Source organism: Rosa rugosa, chromosome 5, assembly GCF_958449725.1.
Source record: "Rosa rugosa chromosome 5, drRosRugo1.1, whole genome shotgun sequence".
NCBI classification, from domain to species: Eukaryota; Viridiplantae; Streptophyta; class Magnoliopsida; order Rosales; family Rosaceae; genus Rosa; species Rosa rugosa.
Genome location: NC_084824.1, coordinates 7,501,037 through 7,510,237, shown reverse-complemented (window position 1 = coordinate 7,510,237; position 9,201 = coordinate 7,501,037). Strand labels below are relative to the sequence as shown.

The window sequence follows — 9,201 nt, the reverse complement described above, 5'->3', positions numbered from 1 at the left end:
ACTTGGTGGTTTCTCAACTTGAGAAAATGTCTTGGGAGGTTGAAGCAACTTGAAAGATTCACCTTAGAGCTTTCTTCTCCTACACAAGTAAGTAAATCAACAAATATATGCTCTTCAATATATGTTTATATCCGGCCGTGTAATTGTGTCTGTTAATTACCTTAATAATTCCTATTGTTCTCTAAAAATATGTAGGTCACCTTTTCTCGAGAACAACTAAGAGATGCATGAAAACATTGATTCACCTTCAACAGTCTTGGATTTGTCTATACGGATGCCACCAATAGATTTGCGATCATCTGTATTTATAGGTGGATTAATTGCTTTGGAGTTGTCATCCAGTTAATCACCTTATCTGTTGAAACTGGTCCAGTGATCCACATTACAACAGCAATTTAATGAAGATACGTAGTTGGATGGCAATTTATTTAGTTTGGAAAGTTTAGTGTGCTATATATGCTCATAATTTATATATTGATGACACTTTTGTGCATTGCCGCTCATATACGAGGAGCTCATGTGTTGGGAAGAAATGTCCTCTGTTGTCACTATGCTAATAACCTCATCAGATGACAGACATGTTGGTTTCTGTCGTCTGATATATTTTAACGACAGACAGTGCAAAAACTGTTGTCTGAATATAGCAACATACCATACTAAGTTAGTTTTGAGAATTAAGTTTGTTTTCAATTTGTGCTGTAGCTGTTTTTTTTTTTTTTTGTTCAGACAACATCTATCTGTCGTCTCGTCAAATGAGATAAAGATTTTTTTTTTTTGGCACAACGTAAAGGAATTTAGTTCTAAACTGCTAAATGATTTCTCTCTCCTCGACAAATCTAACAAACTCAAAACTTTTCTTTTAGCTTCGCTACACAACACTAGCTCTCAAAGCTGAAACCCGAGAACAACCTCACCCTCCAACTGAATCCAAATTTCTTGCCAAATCGAAAGTACTCACCCTAATCATCAAAACTAAAAACCCAAAAGCTAACCCTCCATCCCCCATCTCTTTTTGAGAAACACAGAAAACCTAATTCCACATCTAAGACTTTGTTTCAAACCATAGAGCGAAATCATCGAAGCCTCATTGCTCATTTCAATTTCATGCATGGGTGTCAATCACTAGCTCTTTATCTATGCTGGTAAGCCCTTAGATTCAGTGTTCATTGATTTAGGGTTTTGTTGGATTGAGGATTTAGGGCTTTAATATGAAATTTAATTTGTTTTTGCTAGTTTATGTTCGAATTGGGGATGCGGGATTATCGAAATAGATTTTGGTGATGTGTCTCTCTTGACAAGGATTTTGGTGAATTAGGTGAGTCTGGAAGTGGTGGATACAAGCTGTGGTGTTTGGCTCTGAATTTTCGGTGAGTTCCATCATCATTCCAAGTTTGTTTTGTAAATTGTTTTCGTTATTTCTTTGCTGGTCTGCAAATGAGCTATAATGAAATTATGACAGAGAGAGTGGGAGGTACGCCATGGTCAATGGAAACCGGAAAAGAAAGAAGCAAGCAGAGTGACTCTATCCAGTTAAGGTGTTATCAAATGACGAAGAAGGTAACCCGAACTTGTTCTAAATATCAGTTTGTTTGGTTTCTTCGCTATTAGGATATGAATTTTTCACTAATTCCTTGCTCATCGGTTTACAAAGTATTGTTCTTTACGACTTTATCATTCTCCAATTTGTTCTCACCAAAATAAGGTGTTTACACTCTCACAAATGTGAAAACAGGCAGCTTTCAGATATGGTTAATTATTCTCATAAATTTTTTTTATTCTTTTTTATTAGGCTCTTCTCAAATGGTTTGCTCAGTCAGTCAATGGCCTCCATCTTGGGGCTTGCTGGGTCAGTCAATGCCAAAGTCAATGGAATCACAGTTGGGCATACGAAGCTTCACATTGAACAAGAATATGTTCTCCTTTATCTTCACCAAGCTTTTTAATTGGTTTCTTTGCATCAGTGGACTTCACCAATTACAAAGTAAGAGAAAAGTTTTGTCTTGCATATTGATCAGTTCTAGTTTAGATTGGAACTTATGCAAGTTTCCTTTTTGGATCTGAAAGTTTTGTGATTTGGTGATATCCAAAGAAGCTGTGGGAGGGGAGGGGCTTGTTTTATTATATAGTCTGATCACTAATACAAAGGTAATGCGTATTTGGATTGGAATATGCTACATATTTCTGTCATATTTTGTTGGTTATATTGTCAAAATTAAATGTTTACATTTAAATGGATACTAAGTTTTCTGATTTTGGTGTTGGGTAATTTTGTCAAGATGAGGAAGTCAAAGGTATAAAATCATTTTTCTTTCCATCGAATTGGTAATTAATACTGTCTAATTGAAATGGTCTTATAGTATTAAGGATCTGAAATTTAGCTTCATTTTATTTGAGTTAGCCTGTTTGGGATGATATCAATCCTCAAGTCTAATTTGATGATAGGATTAAATACTTGTTACTCCATGTACTTTGCTCCAGAAAACAGTTCAGTCCCTCACCTTTTAAATTAAACAAGTTAGTCCTTATTCTCTTGAATTCTCACACAATAGGTCTAAAAAGACTACTATACCCCTTACTTCTACTTTTTTCCTCTCTCTTTTTCTAATTTCTCCATCTTTTTTTTTCTCCCTTTTTATTTTTTAATCATTTTTTATTTATTTTTTCTACCTCTCTCTCTCTCTCTGAGCCCAGATCCATGGCGCCTGTCTATCATCCTCGACGACGTCATCAACGGTAGACAAGACATTCAATCACGCCTTGATCTAGGGCAACCCTAACCCTACCTCTCACCTCGTTCACTCTCTCAAATTCTCATGGAGATTTCCAGAAGCCTCGCTTTTCTGAACACCCATCCCATGCCCGACCTAGCTCAGAAGCTTCCGCCAACGACTCCGATACTGGATCACTACAAAGCCCTGCTCAAACAACGGGATGACGACCTGAGGGTCTTGCTCAAAGACAACGAGCCATCACCGAGCACGAATGAGATTATACAAATTTATGTCACCGGAGTCGCTCCAATTCCTCGTCTCATCACAAATGCCTTGCCGCCGAGGATTTCACCGAAATCGCTCTCCTCACCCTCCTTCGAGTGTGTTCCTTCTTCTTCTCTTCCTTCCATGTCAAAAAGACATGACGACCTCTCGCCGGAGATTGGTGAGAGTCAACCCAGGAGGCATTCTTGGTGATCTTCTCTAGGGCTAGAGAAATAACCTGTCGAAGAGCCATTCCCGGCGGTGCCTACGAGTGGTGGCAGTGGCGGGACAGACTTAGTGAGCCGGATCTGGAGAAATGGCTAGTGTTTCCGATTGCGAATTGGGAATCCATGTGGCTCGATGAGTTGACTCAGTGGCGGAGAGAGAGAGAGAGAGAGAGAGAGAGAGAGAGAGAGAGAGAGAGAGAGGTAGAAAAAAAAAAGGATTAAAAAAGAGAAAAAAAAAATGGAAGTGAGGGGTATAATAGTCATTTTAGATCTGTTGTGGACCTATTGTGCGAGAATTAGAGAGAATAAGGACTATCTAGTTTAATTTAAAAGGTGAGGGACTAAACTGTTTTTCAGGGAAAAGTTTGAAGAGTAACAAGTATTTAATCCTTGATGATAGTTAACATTAGGCAATACCATATCTAAACTAGCTGCAGTAAAATGACTTCATAGTCCAAGCACTTCTGTGATGGGTGTTGCTCAAATGTAATGTCTTATTGGATTCAAATTTTTCGTAAAGATTTCTTCTTTCAATATGGCTAGGGGATAGTCGTTTCAAAGAGATCCAAGACTCCCTCATTCTGAAAAGTATTCTCCATTGCTGTTGGATTGTTCTTTTCTTTTAGTCATCACTTTTGAACAGTTAGTCTTAACAAATAGCCTTATAGAAATATATTTGCCTCATCTTTCTATGGATTTACAGCTCTAGCTTTTGAAGAACTAACTCCCCCAGTTTTCACTTCCGGAGCACTCTTCCCCACTGAGGTTTGTATTTCACCCCATTTTGTGTCCCTTTATAAGGGGGTTGATTTTTTTATCATTCTTGTGATTTTGAGGCTGGATTGTTATATGATATGTGTCTGACGGACAGGAAAGAATTGTCGAACTCTTTGAGAAGAACACAAATTCTGTTGTTAACATTTTCGATGTACATTGCGCCCTCAACTTAATGTAACTGGTGTGGTTGAGGTGTACGTTTTCTTATTATACTTCTTCAATGCTCATTAGTGTAAAAATATATTGTCACTGCAAATAATATCTTATGTATGTATCAGCAAGTTCCCAAAGGAAATGGTTCAAGAGTAGTTTGGGATAAACAAGGCAACATTGTAACAAACTACCATGGTAGGAGCTGGTGAAGCAACTTGAATTATTATTGTATAAATTGAATAGTGCGCCTGGCCTCATATCATTAAATGAATATATCTCGCATTATTCTCTCCACTAGAGATGTTATTTATAGTATTGCTAAAAATATTTGTCAACTTCACATTCACACATTCACTGATACTGACTATCTGCATTTTGATACCCCTCCATGTGGTACATCCTATTCTTTTCATTCTTCTACGTGTTTGATGAATCACAACCAAGTTCTCACCTGCAATCTGATACATCTTTATGACACTACTGATTTTGATTGGAATTTGAAGCTGACAGATGCTTAATTATCTTTGTTAAGGTTTCAGTTTCATGCAACCAAGAAATGTCTTTGTTATCAATTTCAGTCTCAAATTTTAAATTTTCATTTGCCGATGCAGCTGGCAACTTTCATAGGCCATACATATAGAGTTCTTTATCTTGCCATCTCACCTGACGGACAGGTTCTGTACCTGTAATTCTTTCTATTAATCATAATCCTTCATCCCTTTCACTCATAATTCTGCAAATTTTTAGGTTTCATTATGCATATTCTTATCTGTTATATTGTTTATTGTTTCAGACAATTGTCATGGGAGCAGGAGATGAAACACTTAGGTTTTGGAATGTGTTTCCTTCTCCTAAATCTGACGTACAAGATTTAATAGATTATGACAAATTTTGATGAAAATTCAACATTGAAGTGATGAACATTGTCCTAATGCACATTAATTCTCCATATATATCTTGTTGATCAAATTTTTGTATTAGGTACATCTACCAATTACTCAATGGCTCAAAGTGCTACTCAAAGATTGATAGAAGCTAAGTATTGACCAAAACAATTTTACAAGATTTTGCTCCTTCTATACATGGAAGTTAGCCCTGGACAGTTGGATCACCCAAATCTTGTAAAACTAATTGGTTACTGCCTAGAGGATGGCATGCGGCTTCTGGTGCACGAATTTATCCCTCAAGGCAGCTTGAACATGCATCTACATATAAGTGAATAATGAATTTGCTTTACTATTTAGCCATTTGACCCTGTAAATGATGCAATATTGTGCTCCATTGATAAGGAAATGGAGTTCCATCTATAGGGAGTATATTGCCTTTAGGGACTTATATATCTTGTTACTGCAGGGACTTCTCGATTTTCACTACTTCCATAGAACGTTTGTATGAAGCAGAGATGATACACGTAGTCTGCAGAAAACAAGTTGTGAAATCTTTGACCAAGGCAGTAGATACATTGCTGATTACTCATGGGACAAGTACACCCTTCATGAAGGACCTTTTGAGGAGGTTGGAGCAACCGTGCTTAAACTTTTATCAATAATGGAGTAGATTAGTTTATATATACTACTGTTAACATACTATATTTCCTGGTTTGAGTGTGACTTTTTCATCATTGGGATATATGATAATACTTTGGAAGTAGGGAGTAACCGGTTTCCTGAAATCCACCAAAATTCACTTTTACAACGCGCTTTCACGCACCCTAAATCTAGAGTCCGGTTTCTGTGCAATTGCTCTCGTCCGGCGGCGCACGACGTCGGGGCGAGCCACCGGCTTTTCCCTCGTTTCGTGGTCTGCTGCCGGATGGGTGGTTTTTCAATATGGGGCTCAGGGAGGTCTGTTACTACTTGAAGTCTGGCAGGATGGGCTTTGACGACAGATCTGGTGCAAAACCTCTGAAGCAAGGTGGTCGGGTTTTTGATTCTGGGGATGTCAATGGCAACTTGGGAGGGACTGGACTTCGATCCGCTTCGTTTCCAAGCGGCGACGCCGGCGTCTGGGGGCAACATCGATATGGAATCTGGGTGGGCTCAAATCGTTTTGGTTCGAGTTTTCTTGGATATCAGTGTGTGGGGCTCGTGGGTGGTCGGAGTTGTTTTGTTGGGGGCATCTGGGATCGAAAACGACGTGGCCATGGAGGCGCCGATGCGGCATCAACGTGGTCGTGGTTATCGCCGCCATGCAAAGGAGATGAAGCATTGGGCCGAGTCTGGGCCTTTTGCTAGGGTTTGAGTGGGACTACTCTTTGGGCTGCTGTCAATTGGGCCTGAGTGACTTAGGTCTAGGGTGAGCCCTAGGCCTACCATTTGGGCTCTTATTTAGTTAGTTTTTTCTTTCTAAATAATTTCCTTTTTTTAGGAAGCTATGCACTCTTGTGTTAGTTTGGTGCCTATTTACTGTGGTTTGTTTCATAGTTTATAGGCTTTCTTGAATAAGTGAGCATGGGTACCGTCAAATGATCGGACCTAATCTATGTATCGATGTGGTTTTTCCACAAACTCTTTATCTACCTAGAGATGGTAGAGGGAGGATATGTAATGATCCCTTCTGGCCTGAGTATTAATATATATCGACATGATATTCTTCAAAAAAAAAAAAAAAAATTTGGAAGTTATATATATGTCTTTTTTAATAATATTAAATAATAGAAAGTTACCAACAATTGTTGTTTGAAACAAGTACAGACAACAGAAAGACCAAAGACACTTCAAACATCTACACATTCAAAGGACATTTAACTGTCCTTTTACAACAAGAGACACAATAGATAACTAATAGTGGATGTTGTTTCAATAAAGTTCACACAACAGATTTGGCAAAGAAACATGGAAATTCTATACATTCAGACCACATTTTATTGTCGTCTTGCGTTAAAACTAGGGCTGCCACTTGGTTTGATAATTACCAAACCGACCGAATACCAACCGATACTTTAGGTTTGGTAAACCGACTTTTTGGTAACCGAGACCTATAAAACCGAAATCGAAAATTACTGAAAAAGTTGGTTTGGTTTTGGTAAATACCGAATCTACCGATTATCTAAATATTAGCTTTATATACTATGATTTTCAATACACATACATGTATATTAAGAAATAAACATAAAAATTTTCATAATAGTATGAACATTACTCAATATACTACATTAATAGTACATGTATTTTGAGTAACCTAGTCCAAGATGGTTAAATAACCTAGTTTTATTGAAAATGGCTAAAATTTGATGTCATATATACAAAAGAAAGCTATGATTAGTATATGAATACGAAGTTTACGGTTATAAAATTAAAAAACCTAATTTTGTTCATTCTAATTTATATTACAAAGAATTAGTTGTTCTAAAGTTGGTAATACCGAAAACTGAAATACCGAATTTGGTAGATATGATTAAAAACTGAAAATTTTGGTTGGTAATTGGTAACTCAATTTTGAAACCGAAAGCTTTGGTTTTGAAGTTGGTAATACCTATAACCGTACTGATTCGAACCGACCAAGTGACAGCCCTAATTAAAACAGACAATAGATTATTTGTAAAGTTTGTTGCCAGAGTTTGACAACAACAACATTTGACTGTTGTTCTATTTCATATCTAACCACATATACTTACAATTTGTGCATATTTAAGCACATTCAAATGACAGATTTTTTTTAGGTGTCTTTCATCAGGCTTTACCCGTCGTCTGAATGTCAATAAGATATCAGCTTACTAGACGATAGATTTTTTGCATATCAGACAACGGTCATGGTTGGTCGTCTGATGAGGTTATTGGCATAGTGTGTAGATCACTCCAAAGCAAATGTTGGCGCCATTACATCAAGTCAGTTAATGTCAGAAGCTTCTATGGGACTAAAGATGGACAAAATTACCACATTGAAGATTTATCGATGTTACCGACAGATGTTGAACAAGTAGGGCAGCCACTTTTGAGCTACAATGGTTGTTGGATCGAATTAAGTTATTTGTATTCACATAACACTTTTTTTTTTTTTTTTTAACATTTGTGCGTTCCACTTCTTACATTTGGTTTCTACCCATCAAAATAATGTATAGTTGGTTTATATTTAAGCCAGCTGAACGGAAATATTTAGTCTTGAAACAGAAATCTGTGATATATGGAATGGCAGTATGGCTAATGGGACAGGCATGCATTTAGTCTCATATTATTGTCGACTGTTTTTTGTGAAGATGGCTGCTGAGATGAGAGTCGACATGAGACTATGACTAATGGGATTACTATAACGGATGACGACAACAACCCACACACACACACCTAGCTAGATCCGTTGTCATGGCATGGAAACAAAGGTTTGGAATTTTAAATTGCAAGGATTCTCTTCACACTGGTGTAAGGTACGTACACAATCAGAATTGAATATCAAAATATTCTATGTATATTTACGATCAGAATTGGGAGCTAATTCCTTTTTCTTTTTCTTTTTTAACAGAGAAAAATCACTCAAAGATAGCATATTTCCAGAGTCTTCGAAACCTAATACCCAGTCAGAAATTTCAAATATGAACAGTAGTACCATACACAGAGGCACTGAACTGCAGCTATAGATTCCTCGATCTTCTTTGGAACTGGGGTGGAGTCAAAAAATAAAATCTTGACTGTTAAGCAGTGTTGTGATTGATGATAGAGTTTGGCACTGCCATTTGAACAGTAGTTAATTAGCTATTGAATCAGGGCTCTCTCTGTGTGTGATTGACAGATCAATGGGGGCGGCTATGAAGTCTGATCAGATACCACTCTTAACTTTTCCCCAGTTTCTTTTTTCAGACAAGACGAAGAATTGGAAACTTTTACTTTGTCTTTCCTACATTCAAGTCTCGCATAGACAAATTTTCACAAGGCAACACTCATGCGTGACCAACACTTTGTCTCTCAAAGTCTCAATTCATCCATCTTCAATTCTATAGCTAGCACATGTCATTCAATACAGATACTAGTGACTAGGAGTACTTGCATGCACCACTATATATTAGAAAAGCCTTGGATTCATAATAATGCACATGAACCATGAATTATTAAAGCAAAACGAAAATTCTAGTATGGACC

At 37.3% G+C, this 9,201-nt stretch overlaps 1 long non-coding RNA gene across 9 annotated transcripts; it reads left to right on the top strand.

Annotated features, from left to right (window-relative positions):
- The first annotated feature begins 844 nt into the window (after positions 1 to 844).
- LOC133710501 (uncharacterized) lies at positions 845 to 5,775 on the top strand. Of its 9 annotated transcripts, none has more exons than XR_009846724.1 (8): positions 845 to 1,142; positions 1,234 to 1,367; positions 1,460 to 1,557; positions 1,790 to 2,145; positions 3,906 to 3,967; positions 4,744 to 4,806; positions 4,926 to 5,347; positions 5,486 to 5,775. It is a non-coding gene; the product is annotated as an uncharacterized LOC133710501 (long non-coding RNA). The 9 variants fall into 9 exon arrangements; XR_009846725.1 differs by having other exon boundaries at positions 3,906 to 4,327; XR_009846719.1 differs by having other exon boundaries at positions 1,790 to 1,981; positions 2,065 to 2,145; positions 3,906 to 5,347.
- Positions 5,776 to 9,201: the final 3,426 nt, after the last annotated feature.